Source organism: Tamandua tetradactyla, chromosome 5, assembly GCF_023851605.1.
Source record: "Tamandua tetradactyla isolate mTamTet1 chromosome 5, mTamTet1.pri, whole genome shotgun sequence".
Lineage (NCBI taxonomy): Eukaryota > Metazoa > Chordata > Mammalia > Pilosa > Myrmecophagidae > Tamandua > Tamandua tetradactyla.
In genome coordinates this window covers 46,106,303-46,119,611 of record NC_135331.1, presented here as the reverse complement: position 1 = coordinate 46,119,611, position 13,309 = coordinate 46,106,303, and the positions used below count along the sequence as shown (strand labels likewise).

At 43.3% G+C, this 13,309-nt stretch overlaps 1 long non-coding RNA gene across 2 annotated transcripts in view; it reads right to left on the bottom strand.

The window, feature by feature from the left end:
* LOC143684117 (uncharacterized) overlaps positions 1 to 4,788 on the bottom strand; it is a 41,150-nt gene extending 36,362 nt beyond the window's left edge. Inside the window, exon 1 of one of the 2 annotated variants that reach the window (XR_013175850.1) lies at positions 2,947 to 4,788. This is a non-coding gene — a long non-coding RNA (uncharacterized LOC143684117). The remainder of the gene's footprint in view (positions 1 to 2,946) is intronic. The other variant, XR_013175849.1, reaches the window with a different exon arrangement.
* Positions 4,789 to 13,309: the final 8,521 nt, after the last annotated feature.

Sequence of the window (13,309 nt, the reverse complement as noted above, 5' to 3'; positions counted from 1 at the left end):
TTTGGAGCCATGCATTTTCAGTACCTTCTTCTTCGCAGAGCCCTACTACCTCCCTGAATTAAGAAGGGAAAGAAGAAAAAAAGGGGCCATTTCACATCCAGTTTAAGTTTTTATAAATTATCTTGCACACATTTTCAAATTCCATGCCAAAAACAAAATTCCATTGGTTCTCTTAAAAGTTGCAACATGAAAGCAAAGTTCCTATTTTCTCATCATCTAAGGAAACAATGCAAAGAGCAGAGGGGGGAGGAATAACTCCCATCCATTCCTCCTGTCTCCACCCTCACACCTCCCCTTGGAAGTTCCTCTAAGTATTACTTAGTCCCTCACACCTCCACAATGAGCATCCTTCACATTCTCACAAGTAATGGCTTTTTGTTTATTGTCAGCTGCAAAATTATAGTCAAAGTTGAAACCCAAGTCAACATATAAAAAACAAACTAAAACTGAAAGGAAATTTGTTTTTCCTATATAATGACGTCACAAAGACTTTTCAAAGATTTTACCTATACTAGCTTATCACAGTACAGAAAGGACCTTTGGTGAGGGAGACACACCTTGGGGAGTTGCTAAAATTGCATCTCTCTCTTTGATATCAAACTGTATGTGTAATGTTTTGCTTGTTTATCATCTGTGTCCTCGGCATAACTAAAAATTCCAAGAGGACAAAAACTTGTCTATTCTGTTTACTAGTGTATGTCTGGAACACACACTGTGCATAGCACCAACAAAGTACCTCAAAATAATTTTTGAACAAAATAATTACCATTTTTGGGATTCTCTGCACAACATCTTTATTTCACCTGTGAAAACAGGAGAAAATAAATTGACACTATTCCAGATACAATTTAAAAACGGCAAAGAGTTTGATAAAAAAAAAAAAGATTTACTCTGTACAAATCAAACGTGCTATCCTTAACTTTTCTTTGGAAAGACGGCTTTGTTTCTGCCACTCACTGCAGAATGTGTGACTACTGAGAAGCACTTGGTCTGCCTGAGTTTAAATACACCAAGCCATTCAACCAAAAATTTTTCATTTTCCATCTCAAGCATTAAAGTACATAAGTTTGCTAATTGAGACACACTAAAGTTCTGAAATCAGTATAATATGTACATTTTCTTGTCTTAATTTTGGAACAGAAGTGAACCAGGGTACCAATTTTAGCTTTTGCATAAGAAACGACCAAAAAACCTATTTCATTGCAAATTCCCTATTTTATTATTTATCTCGTGTGCCCAGTTCTAGTCCTGCTCACAGCGCTTTTTTTTTTTTTTTTTTTTTTTTGTGGATTTTGCTGGGACACAGCACTGCCAGGATTGCAGTCGCCACAGCTGCCACTGCCCTTGTGGCTAAGCCGTCCACTGTGCAGCCCGCGGGGTCCCGCGCCTTATGCTGCACCATTTCTGCCACAGGAGCGCGTGCGGCCGCCGCTCCCCCCGCAGGCTGTGGCACAGGTTCCGCTGGCCTCAACCATCCCCAGGCAGCCTGCAAGCGCGGGTCAGGCTCTGGCCTGCAGCAGGGGGCGGAGCGCGCGTCCGGCGGCTTCTCGCAGGAGGTGGACTCCGGGCGAGAAGGAGGGCTCGCGCTGCGTGTGGCCGCACGGCCGGGTCAGGGAGGGCGGCAGGCCTTGGTGCTGCCACGTGGTGCCGAGGACAGCGTTGAGAACCCGCAGGACCGCGCCTATGCGGCAACGCGGCCGCCACTACTGTCCTGGTAGCTGGAGTGCGGCCAGCCGGAAACCTCTGAGAAAAGCCCCGGGTGTGGGTCACTAAACACTGCAGTGCGGGGGAGAACCAGGACCGGGCTGCCGTGGAGTTGGAGGCGCCGCCGGCACCGCGAGGTGCAGGGGAAACAGTCCATTTTAGGGCAGTTGGTGGAGACGGCGAGAACACGGAAGGAGCCGGCTGTGAAGGAAGATCGCGCCCAGCCGCAGGGGCTGCGCCTGCAACTCCTAAACCCGAGCCCAGCGGGCCTCACCGGGGGTGCCGGGCGGGTCTCTCAGCGGAGCCCCGCAACCAGGAGTGAGAACGCCAAGGGGAGCGTGGGGCCCGAGTGGGGCCATCCCAGGCTAACTCTACTTCAGCTCCGCCGGGGCGGGGTCCCGACAGCAGGTACCAGGCTCCAGACAGCAGGGCCGGCGTGGCCACATCCGCCTCCGGGGTCTGCTTCCCCCAGTCCAGGCGGATCCTCCTCTTGGAGTCCACGGCTCCCGCCACGGGGGCGGAGGGGGACAGGCTTCTTGGCCCGGGCCGCGTGGTCCCTGCCGCCCAGCACGGGGAGTCTGACCTGCTCGGTGTCCAGCCTGGGCCGGATACGCCCCCCCCCCCCCTTACACAACCTGATGCCCCTGGCTTTCGCCGAGAACCCCATGCTGGTGCCATGCCCGGTGAGGACACCCATTCCATAGAGCACCGCAGTCCCGACACGCCCAGCACCCACCATCCACCGCCAGGAAAGCTGGGGTTACCGACGCGCGCCACCGAGCCCGGAGTCCGGTGGGTTGCAGCCGGGGTTCGCGTTGCAGGGCGTGCTGCACAGGGGCGGAGCGAAAAGGGACGGGAGTGGGGTGCCGCTTTCACAACCGCCGCCCGCGGCCGCACGGGAGACTGAGTTTAAATCCCAGAGGCAGCGAAGGCGATTACACCGCTGTTCTCGGCGTGTGCGGCGCAGCTCGGCGGCTCCGGGTGCCGCTCCCGTGCCCCGTGTGCCCAGCCAGGGCTCCAGTCCCGGGCCCTCTTGCAGCGTCTTCAAGGCTGGCAGCCAGCGGGGACCGAGACCCGAGGATTCAGGCTGGGCGGAGGCCGTGCAGCAGGCCCCACATCAGGTCTGCTGCGGAACACCTGCCGCGCAATCGGCGCGGGTGGGAAACGCGGCGCTTGAGCGGCGATAATGAAGTGGACCAGTTTGTTCACTGTGACATTTTGGGGGGCAGGGGGGACACTTACCGGCTTGCAGGCTCATCTCTCTCCAGTCAGAGAGGCAGGGCTGGGGGTTCGCGAACGCTGCGAGGAAGCTCCTGGCTGGCTCACTAAGACAGAAGCTGCCAGACTTCCCTTGTCACCAAAGTCCCTTTCCAGTGTCCATATCTCAGTTGAGAAGGAATTCAAGAATGAGATAAGCAAGTGCAACCCAGTCAGAAAGAATTACTGACAGCAAAGAAAGTGCACTATTAAGAATCCTGAGGGGGGCACGTCCCAGGCACGGAAGTGCGCACGTGGTTTAGCCCAACGGTTTTCAACGGTTTTTTAAAGAGAGAGAGAGAGAGATGGAGTTTGAAATGCTGTTAGATTGTGATTGGCTAGTGAGCATTCAAATTAAGGTGTGCAAGTGGGCAACTGTGATTGGCTGTGTATATATTCTAGTGATTGGTTGTCTATACATTCTTGTGATTGGTTAGTGAACATGCAAATTAAGTATTGTAAATAAACTATTGCAATAGGCTGTCTAGACTTTCTAATTAAGGATTGTAAATGGGTAATTGTGATTGGCCCATGCTCTGTGGGTTGAGCAGTGTATCCTGTTTTGCTCAAATGCTTTGGGTTCCTGGCTATTCTCACCGACCCTACCCCCCTGTTCTGGGTCAGAAGGAGCCTGAGGGTCAGCAAGTTGCTTTTCCTAAATCTAACCAGCTGCACTCTCAGGCTAAGTTATTGGAACTGTGTCACCAGCCCACCATTCCCTCCCCTCACACACAGAACTTGCAGGTTGAACAAGCCCAGGCCTGACCTCCCACGAGGGCAACCAGGTGGGGCTGGGGCACCAGGATACCGGGAAGCAGGCAGTGGAGACCTGCCCAGGGAGACAGGCTCGCAGGAGGCAGGCCTGCACACTGGCAGGGGCTCCACACTCGAGTGCCCTCACCATTATCACTCAGACACCACTGACAAAGCACACGTTCAAAAACACGGTTAAGAATTTCCAGGTGGTGACTATAATGCACTGAACACAACAAAGCAGGAACCTGCTCAGCATGGGCCCTGCCACATCCCTGCAGCGCTCTGGAAGGGCCGGCCAGACGCCATGCAGACTAAAAGACAGCGATATAGAAGCCATTCTCATGAGTGACCTCTGCATCCAGGGCATGGAAAGTGGAGGAGGGGAAAAGGTATCACATCTCCAAAAGAAATTGACACAAAAGAGACAAGTCCTTTGTAATTCTACATTTACAAGTTTTGGAAGAATCTTGGGGCAAGTGACGTGATGGGGTATAGGCAGGATTTGACCTCAGGGATGTCCTCTCCACCCTGTCTACCCAGCATCACGGCCTCCCATGGTGGGGTAACTGCTGACTCTTAGTGACTCAGCCCACCTCCCTGCAGCCTGGCTGAGGCCTGGGCTGCTTGCCCCAGCCTGTGGGGCTTGAAACCAGCTAGGATGGCCATTGGCCTGACACTTTGGGGCCCCTGCCCTCTCCTCTCCCAGTTGTTCCCAGAACCCTCTCCCTAGAGGCTATGACATGGGAGGTTCTCCTTCCAGGCCCTCTAATTGGGGATAGGGTCCACTTTGCTGCTGAAGAGGAAATATGCCCTGACCAGCTACAAGTCGTGGAAAGCTGTAAGTGAGCCAGAGATCTGTGACTGGGCATGCTTCCTTCTGGCTCAGGGGGGCATAAGTCACTAGGTCCATTGACAGATGGTGAGGAGGAGAGCAGGCACAGGCATCCACAATCCACACCCAAGCTATTTCTGACTGCTGACAACTCCAGTTGGGATAATGAAGACCGGTGACCCTGGTACCTGTAGCTGTCCCTGCCTGGAAGCTCCCATTCCCATCTAGACTACATGAACTCATGGTGGTATAGTGGGTCACAGGTGGACCTGTACACCAGGACAAGAGCAGCAGGTGAGTGATAGCTGACCAAGAAGCCCCAGGACCCAGTGGGGTGCAATGAATAAACAGTGTCCAGGTCAATGGGGAGGCATCAGGGAAGGAGCCAGGATGCCAGAGACCTGAGTCCACCTGTAAAAGCCAGGAGAGGGTGATGTAGGGCAGGTGTGGACTTGGCCTCATCTTCAAAGGCTCAGGAGGGGACCAAACCACAGAAGGACTAGGAGCCAGGAGCCTCTTCACCATACCCTGACTCGCTGTCCGCTTCAGGTCCTGGCAATCCAGGCTTCTACCATGTCCCTCCATAGGTGGGGCCAATCCACAGGGGAGGGTCCTGGAGCCACAAGGGACTCTGGAGTCCCCTCCCCATCCCCCAAATAACAAGATTCCTCAAGGGCGTGTGGGCTGACAGCCTACCCTGAGCAACCCTCCCTTCATAGTCCTCTCCCCTGGTGGCCCCGTCTCTCCCCTGCTGCCTGTTTTCTACATTTTGTACACTGCTTGATTTTAGAAGAATTTACTCACTCATTCTCCTCTTTGCCTATTTATGAAATGGGGACACTAGTACTTCATAAAACAATGATTAACCAGTATAATCACATAGAAGAAAACATGTCCTAGGTTGTAAGATTGGACTCACTAAATGGACTTTTTGAGAAAGAACTTGTTTGAATGAACTTCTCCTTCCTTAGGAGAAAATCACCCACGCTTGTTCCTTCTGCCAAAATAGGTATTCATTGTCTTATCTGTTGCCCTTATGTCAAAACTAATGACCCAGCCCTTTACTTTGTGGACTTGTGAGCAAAGGACCTGTTTACAAATAGGCAACTTGCTCCCTTACGGAACCCCCTGGACAAAAAACAATTTTATTTGAAACATTTTGCCAAAGCATACCACCACAGGATTGTAGTTACCCATCAACAGAGCCTAGATTTGCAGTTTAAAAAAAAAAAACTCATTTTTTTCTTGCTTACACCTTAATTAAAAATAATCATTTTTTACCAAACTCCTTTGAAGTAGAACAAATGCATAAAAATGATTAATTGAGAACATCTGCCCACAATTATAAATATATGGAACTCAGCTTATAATCATTATAATAACATTTTAAAAGAAAATGATTTTTAAAGGAAAGATATGTTTCTTCTGACATTAAAATCCCAACTTACTAAAGTAAAAACATGAGTGAAAAAAAAATAAAATCATATGGCTTTTTTATTGCATGTTTATTTAGGCCAAACCAATATGAGGCTGCTAGATTAATTACTTTTACATTGTTAAGTACTGTACATAATTATTTCATCTAAGACTTGTCTAAGCCAAACCTGTGAATTACTGTTCATGCAGGGCAATGATGATAATTTATGTACTCCCTTTGAGCCATGGCCTGTTAATATATTATTTTATATTTGAAACCAGAAGTTAAAAGTTTGGAAGGAGCTTTTTTTTTTTTTTTTTTCCAGATGGGGAAACACTGGGAATTGAACCTGGGTCTCGGACATGGCAGGTTCAGCAGAACCTGCCTGCTGAACCACCGTGGCCCACCCTGCAAGGAGCTTTTAAAGACTACTCCATGACTAAGTTCTAAAATGATAGATTTCAAAATTAAGGTTGACAACATGCTATGATACGAATTTATTTACATAATGGATTAGAATAGATTGGGTCTGAAAAATATATTTTCCCATGTTTTACTCTGATTGCTCCCAATTTGTTCTTTTTATTCTACCTGACTCACACCGTGGATATTACTTTGGGTCCTCAGTAGTTTTTCTATTCGTTTACAGCATGCACAAAATCTGATGGGTCACCCACTCTCTCACTGTGGCTGGTTAACCATTTAATTGCACCTACAAATAGGCAGTTAGCCAAATGCATAGAGAGGGGCACACACCACCATCAGCTCAACAGATAACACATAATGAAATTCTTTTTTTTTGTTTGCAATGGGCAGGAACTGGGAATTGAACCCGGGTCTCGAGCATGGCAGGCGAGAATTCTGCCACCGAGCCACCATCGCACCGCCCCCCATAATCAATTTTTAAAACGTTAAGATCAACTTTTCAAAACTTGAAAGCCACCCTGCAAACTCAGGTTTCCAAGATATTCTTACATAGTTTGAAAGAGAGCTTCAAAAGTTTTATAAATTCAAAAACTCAATCCAATTTTAAGAGATGCCATAAAAGTAAAAAGAAGGAACGAAATGAAATCAATAAAGGCAAAAGTAAAAAAGGAAATAAAAAAAACAACAAAGAAACATGTTTTAGAGCCTACTTGGGGCTCAGAGCAGGGTCCGTAGATAGGTGGCCTCACCATCTCCCAGAAGCTCGGTAGCGATGAGGAGCACCTGGCACCACCCACACCCACCTAGCTCAGAATCTGCCTGTTGATTAATTAACAGCATTAATTAATTAACATTAACACCTGAGGAGCACTAGTACAGAGGTGCACTCAACAATCCCTTAAGATTATATGTGGATCAAAGGATTCTCCTGCACGGAGATTTGAGAAATGACCCAGCTTCCCACTGGGAGAACCTGAGGAAACAACAGGGGATCTGGGATCCCATTTTTATGGGGAGCCTTTGGAAACCTGGAGGTAAAAAAGAGGCCCAATGAGGCAAAAGTGAGTACAAAAGAAAATAAAATGTATTAAGCAAGACGCAAAGATCTTCCAGCTCCGTTCATGTAACGAATGAATTGGATGTTAATCTTTTAGAGAGAAGACATATAGTGGCTATTTCCTGAAGGCTTTTCACTCAGCTTGTTTTGAAGAATTGTGGAGCGTCTAAAGGGGATGGGAAGTTCTCTACCCTTCCACAAGGGTTGGTCGTTTGTTTGTATGAAACATGTGAGTTTTGCAATGTGAAGACTTTCAACTAATAACTGTTTTCCTCCTTAAAATGCAAGCACTTTCTGCACAATTAGCTTTCCTTGCAGAGCTCTCAAACTGTTCAACCACTAGAGATCTGTATTACCTATTTAAAACAAAATCATAATCAACTGGCTGAGACTTTCAGCTCTCAATTTCAAAACCTATTTCTATGTTCTAAGATTTAAAATCTCTTTAAGACATAACACTAGGGAATAAAAATTACACATTAATAAATGAAGGAGAAATGCTAATGGGAACATCTTCACTTGGAAAGAGACTGAGTTTTCCCTGCTATTTCTGGTAGACAGCTGAGCATACCTTCAAACTCTTAAACACAGAAATGAACAGCCAGTCACAAATCACAGAGATGAAAATTTATTTTCTGCAAAATGCCTAAATAAAATAGCTCCCAATATACTTTGATATGTGCTCTAACATTAAATTTTAAAGCAGTTATTTTCCTATTGTAAGATATTAAAGTTCAGTTTTAGTTTAATTCATTTAAAACATCATGTACTACTTGTTTAAATAAAATTTTCTTTTATTGGTCATACTACATTTGATTAAAAATCAATGTCCTTTCATAGCTCCTTCCAATATGAAAAAGTTAGAATGGCCATAGCCCAAATACCCCTAAAGTGTGGGGGAAAGATCAAAGGTGGTGGTGGAGTTATACAGAGAAGGTACGTTTTAACAAACGAATATGGTGGTTGAATTATTAAATTGATATTTCTTTTAGTCTCTAGTATCTCAGAGCAACTAAAAGTAAAAACCTATAATTGTGGAATTATAGCCCATACCAAACTCTGAAATCTGTTCTACAACTAATTGTGGTGCTGTGCCTTGAAATTTATTGGGTTTTGGTATAGATGTTATTGTTCACAAAAAAGAAAAAAAAGTCGATTGTGATGATAGAAGAAGCATTTATTCCTTCTAGCCGCCTATGCTCTGGAGCATCTAGAAGGAGAAATCCGAGAGGATGGTATGGTAGCCCATGACAAACTCTGGGATCTCTCCTGTAACTACTTGTCGAAGAGTGCTCTGAAAACTATTGCTTTTTTCTTTCTTTGCTTTGCATGATAATTATACAATTAAGAAAGGTAAAAAAAAAAAAAATTAATGTCCTTTCAGGTTTACTTTATAAGGCTCTGCTGCAATTTTACAAACGAATGGCCTGGTTTAAAGTTATAATAAAGGTGTTGGTTGGAAGGGTTGTCCTGCTGCAATTCGGTTACCCCAGGTTTTTGCTGTGCTCCATGTTTGCCCAGGGATTTGGGTCTACCCTCTGCCAGCAGCAGCCCATGAGATCTGCTTTGACAGAAGGACCTTCCTGTTTAATAATGATGAAACCTTTTCATAGCATGTGGAGCAGGCCTTCTAAAGCATTGCCTAATCATATATTCACATATTTAAATGAAGTAGTTGACAATATCACAAACATAAAAGCTGTAATTTACTGAGTACTGCACCAGGGGTTTGGGATTCTGATGCTAGATTTGTATAGCTTCCAATTACACTTGCATTTGAAGTAAGTGGCTACATTTGTTGCCAGGCAAGGTGTAACATAAGAGGCGTTTGAAAAAAAAAAGCAAACAACCGTTTTTAACTAGAGAAGTTGTAGATTTACAGAAAAGTCATATAAGAAAATACAGTATCACATATTCAGCCCCCCATTGATGACACTTTGCATTAGTGTGGTAACTTTGTTACAATTGATGAAAGAATACTGAAATATTACTGTTAACCATGGTCCATAGTTTAAATAAGATGTATTTTCTGCATACATCATCCTATTCTTAACACCTTGTAATAGTGTCATACATTTGTTCTAATTCATGAAAGAACATACTTATATTTACACTATCCACCACAGTCCATTATTCACAGTCCCACGTTTTATCTTCTAACTTTCCTTCTAGTAACATCCACTACCCAAACCTTCTCCATTCAACCACATGCACCAGCATAATTCAGTACTGTTAATGTGCCACCACCATCACTACCCACTTCCAAACATTTACAACCCACCTAAATAAAAATTCTGCAGAAATTAAGCATCAGCTCATTTTCTACGTCCATGCTTGCCTGGTAACCTATATTTTAGATTCTAATTCTGAGTTTATTAATTACAATTAGTAATATCAGTGAGATCATACAGTATTGTTCTTTTTGTATCCGGCTTATTTCCCTCAACATAACATCTTCAAGGCTCATCCATGTTGTAGGTATCAGGACTTCATTCCTTCTTACACCTGGATAATATTCCATCCTTATTTATATATCTCATTTTGTTTATCCATTCATCAGCTGATGGACCCTTGGGTTGCTTCTATCTTTTGGCAGTTGTGAATAATGCTGCTATGAACAATTGTGTGCAAATGGCTGTTCTGGTCCCTGCTCTCAGTTCTTCTGGGTCTATACCTAGTGGCGGAATTGCCAGACTTTATGACAATTCTATACTTAGCTTCCTGAGGAACTGCCAAGCTGTCTTCCACAGTACCTGCACCATTTTCCATTCCCACCAGTAGTGAATGAGTGTTCCTATTTCTTTACACCCTTTCCAACACTTGTAGTTTTCTTCTTCTTTTTTTAAATAGTGACCTTTCTAGTAGGTGTGAAATGATATCTCACTGTGGTTTTAATTTGCATTTATCTACAGAGGGGCCAGCGTCTCCAGAACATCAACCAGTTCCATCCCCCTATCCCATATTATCGACAGCCCCTTCGAATATGAAAAAGTTAGACTAGGCATAGCCCAAACACCCCTAAAGTGTGGGAGAAAGATCAAGGTGATGGTGGAGTTATACAGAGAAGGTAGGACTTAACAAACAGGTATGATTGTTGAATCATTCAACTGATATTTCTTTTAGTCTCCAGTGTCTTAGAGTATCTGGAAGTAAAAACCTAAAATTGCAGAATTGTAGTCCATACAAAACTTAGAAATCTGTTCTATAACTAATTGTTGTGATGTGCTTTGAAATTTTTTGCTTTTTTGTTTATATGCTATTTCTCACAAAAAAAAGAAGAAAAAGTCGATTGTGATGCTAAATGCACAGCTATATGATGATACTGTGAACCACTGATGGTGCCCTTTGGATGATTACACGGTATGGGAATATAAAATATGTATCAATAAAAAATAAATAATTTAAAAAATCACATGAACCCATCCTAAAAAAAATAAAAGGAGTATTTGTAGAATTAAACCCACGTGATTTAAAAAATATTCATATAAACCTTTGAAAAACAGGAGTAGCTTAATATTGTTAAATAAAAACAGCCACGTCTTCTGAGTTTCAGTATTAAGTACAAGTTGAATTAAAAAAAAATCGCATTTATCTAACAGCTAGTGTTGTGCATCTTTTCATGTGCTTTTTAGCCATTTTGTATTTCCTCCTTGGAAAAGCGCCTATTCAAGTCCTTTGCCCATTTATAATTGGGTTGTTTGGCTTTTTATTGTTGAGTTGTAGGATTTCTTTATCTATTCTGGATATTAAACCCTTATTGGATATGCAGTATCCAAATATTTTCTCCCATAAGTAGGTTGCCTTTTCACTTTCTTGACAAAATCTTTTGGAGCACAGAACTTTTTAATTTTGAAGCGGTCCCATTAATCTATTTTTTTCTTTGGTTCCTTGTGCTTTGGGTGTAAAGTCTAGGAAACCACCAGAGAGGGTCTCTTTTCAAAAACACATTATTGAATAACGTTTCTAGCCTGTGATCCCTCCTGAAGTACAAGTACATCTAGTATGGCTTCCCTCTCATTCTGTCACTGTATTAAAATACGACAATTTGCAGTGTTATCTAGTGGATCAGCTGGATTCATTTCAAAGGCTCTATTTAACAAGGGGAAAAGGACCCATCTCAATCCTTTGTAAAAGTGTTTTGTATGTTCTCTCAGACAAATTGCCTAATGTTTTTTACCAATTTCAAAGCTAGGATTCAAGAATAATTTTAGTAATATTTTACACTGCTTGTCTGCATAATGCAAATGGTCAATTCTACAACAGAAGGAAACTAATTCACAGTGCAATAATCTGTACTACAAACCACGTAATTTAAAGGAGTTAAAGTCGTCTTCATTGTCGGTTGCATTTCTGCGTATGGCCGGCGGCCATATGAATGAACAATTTTCACACTGAAATGTTGCAAAAAAATACCTGCTTTACCCTACATCGAACAAACCTGTCCGAGTTCCTGACTCATCTATTTAAAATGCTGTCACCTCATACTTGTACCCAATATGAGTACAAACCTATAATTAAGTATTAGAACAGTGTTCACTTGTATATGTATGTGCAAAAAAAAAATGCTGCTATTGTAGCAGCTGATTAAACAAAAATAGGAAGATCTTAGGTTCTGGAGAACTTCGCAGGTTACAGCTGGGAGAGAAGCATAAAAACCAGGGCATTGAGTCAGCCCCAAACCCAAGTCCTGGCCCTGGCACCAATTAGTGATATGGACCCTTGTGGGAAAAAAAATGGAGCCAATAATTGTGTGTGTCTGTATTTCTATGAAATGAGAAAATGCCAATGGAGGGAGGGGCACAGGTTTGACATCCAGTTAAGTGTTCAATTAATAGCTGTTAACTACTAATTTCTCTGATTCTCTGTGACTTCATCTATAAAATGTTAATATAATATAATGGCAATAACAATAGTTACTTCGAAGTGTTGTCTTGAGAAGTAGATAAGATGAAGTGTGTGAAACAATGCCTGGCAGCTGCTGTCCCCCAACCCTCCCCCCAAAGTTGGAACCCGAAAATTAGAACACAACCTGGTAGAGTGTCAAGGATGAGTCATTTCTGGATTTAGACTCTTTAATTTATATTTTCCTTGAGTGAGATGGCTGCATTAGCTAGATTAGTTTGTCTTAATTATATTTTCTGACCTGGATGGAGACTTAAATTCTTAAATTCTACCAGATTAAGAAGATAAAACATTGCATTGAAATTAGTGTCCAACCAGAGACAGAAACCACAGTCAGAACAGCTAACAAGCTCAAGTTAAGAGTCTGTTCAATGTGAGGGAATTGAAAGAAAATACATGATCTTGCTTAAAATGCTATTTCCAACCTTTTATTACCCTACCCCTAGCGATTCAGAGAAATTTGTTTTCCCTAAAATACTGTATAATATCTCCTTACAGTAGAAAAATACTGGCAGAGGGACTGAAAGAAGTTGTGACTCGCTAGCTTCTTGTTAAAGACAGAATACTGATTAAATTACAGGCATTATTTTAACTCAACTTGGTTTTCCCATTCTATTGGGATTTAGAATTAGAATTGCCATATTTTATAACGAGCAATGAAAAGAACAACATCCAGATACTGATATACAACCAAGATGGTTTTACTCAAAGGAAAATGACTAGACTTCAGCAGTTTGGCCTTTACGCAGTAATTTCCAAAGGAACACTGCAGTTACCAAAGAGGTACAAACTTCCTGAAATCCAGGGACCCTCACCTGAACCCAAGTCCAGCTCAATTTGAGCTAATTTCCGTGTTTTTTGCATGAGAAAAGAAAAACGCCTTGTTTAAGATGATGCACTGTACATCCTCAAAATGTTCTAGTTCCTTGCGGGGCAGTTAGTGATGTAAGTGATAAGA